We start from the raw sequence: 2,122 nt of genomic DNA, 5'->3' as shown, positions 1-2,122 counted from the left end.
GATGTTGCAAATAATCCCCAAGTATTTTTCTTGGAGAAATCAACTCTATTTGGATCACTAAGATGCCCCTAGAAATATTATAAGTGGTCGAACAGGAAATAAATTGACCTTTTCAAAATAAACAATTATTTATTGAACTCCTTTTGCCCACAAACTTTTTTGTCCTAGCTCAAAATTATTCCCGGGTAATTGTGTGACAAATTCCATGTGCAACAAAAATGGTTTGAAAGCTTATTCAAATAGAAAACATTAGTTATCCTTTTTTCAGAAATGTAAAACTGAAATTGCTCTATGCACTTTTGGCCCACTATGAAGAAGAAAGTAGAGGCCCAGCCCAACCTCCCAAGCATCTCCTTCCTTACGCTACAGTGGAGGGCTGGAGGCAGGGGGTGGCCGTGGGCATGTGCCGGCCATCGCCGACCTCCCCGGTGCCCTACAAAACGCCGCCGCACGCCCCCTTGACCGAACCCTAATCCCCTCTTTCTTCCTCCATCTCTTTATCTCTATCGGAAGCACGCCCGAGCGCCTCCATCCCCATGCCATCATCGATGTCGCGGCCACCAGCCTCCCTCGTCGCGCCAAGAGGTCAAGGAGAACCTTCATGGTCTACTTTATCTACCCGAGCACTGAATCGAGCAAGGACGGCCCGTACACTCGCCATCGACCCCGTCTTCAACGCGTACATCACCGGCGTCCGGCGTCGATTATCGTCGCTCCGGTCCACCTCCGGCCTCCCCGACCTCGCCTTCGTGCTCACTGTGAGCTCCTCCCTCGCTGAGGCCGTGTTAGACTATGTATAGCTTCTGTACTTATGTACGTATTGTAACACAACCATTATATATAATGAGATAAGCCACCCCTAGAGGGTTGCGCTGGTTCCCCAAAACTTATTGTCTTACATGGTATCACGCTAGGTTACGATCGCTTCCGCTTCTAAACCCTAATACCCGCACCGCCGCCGCAGCCGCCGCCGCCTTCACCGCAGCCGCCGCGCCACTGATTGCGCCGCCGCCATGTCGAGCGCCGCCACCACCGGTTCCACTGCTGCGGGCTTCCTCCCGGCCTCTCTTGCGGCTCTGCTCAACCTCCCGCTCGATGCCGTCTCCGTTCCGGCTCCGATCGGGACAAGGAGCATCGGCTCTGTCTTCTCCACGCCGCCGATGCCCTCGCTTGGGCGTGACCTCGTAGTCCACACCGCGGCGCCGCCGTCCGCTGCGGACTCCGCAGGCGTCGTCCTGCCGCTCCTGCCGCAAGCGGATCACACCGCCCCGCTGGCGGGGTTGGCGGCGTCCGCCCCAGCCGCGGGCCTTGCGGCGTCCGAACCGGCCGCGAGCTTTGCGGCGCCCGCCCTGGCTGCGGTCCCGCCTCCTCCCGCATCGGCTTCGGTGCCTCTGGCTGCCTCCATGGTGTTTGCACCCCAGGCAGCCTCCTTGATGGGATCGTCTTCGCCGCCGCCGTTTCACTTCGGTCATCTCATCACCATCAAGCTCTCCGCCGACAACTACATCTTCTGGCGTGCGCAGGTTCTCCCGCTCTTGGGGAGTCACTACCTGCTAGGCTACGTCGACGGATCGCTTCCCTGCCCACCCGCGCTGGTAGACAGCGTGCACGGTCCGGTCTACAATCCGGCCCATCGCGTCTGGACGGGGCAGGACCAGGCGAACCTCTCCTCCATCCAGGGGTCGCTCTCGCCGGTAGTTGCCGGCCTTGTTGTCTTCGCGAAGACGTCTCATGAGGCCTGGACCATCCTTGAGCGCACCTTTGCAGCGCAGTCCCAGGCTCGTGTCTCTGCACTCCGTCGTCAGCTTGGAGAGTGTCAGAAGCTTGACTCCACTGCCACTGAGTTCTACAACAAGGTCAAGGGCCTCGCCGACACATTGGCCTCCATTGGACAGCCCCTCACCGACTCCGAGTTCAACTCGTTTATTGTCAATGGTCTTGATGAGGAGTATGATGCCTTAGTCGAGATCATCAACGAACGGGGCAACTCGACACCCATGCTGGCACACAAGGTTTTCTCTCGGCTCCTTCTCACTGAGCAACGGGTCGAGACTCGCCGCACCAGGGGCACTGGCTCCCTCTCGGCCAACGCCGCCACCAAGGGTGGTCGCTCTTCTTCATC

The sequence above is a fragment of the Triticum dicoccoides genome, chromosome 4A, assembly GCF_002162155.2.
Source record: "Triticum dicoccoides isolate Atlit2015 ecotype Zavitan chromosome 4A, WEW_v2.0, whole genome shotgun sequence".
NCBI classification, from domain to species: Eukaryota; Viridiplantae; Streptophyta; class Magnoliopsida; order Poales; family Poaceae; genus Triticum; species Triticum dicoccoides.
Note: the sequence above shows the minus strand (reverse complement) of the source record.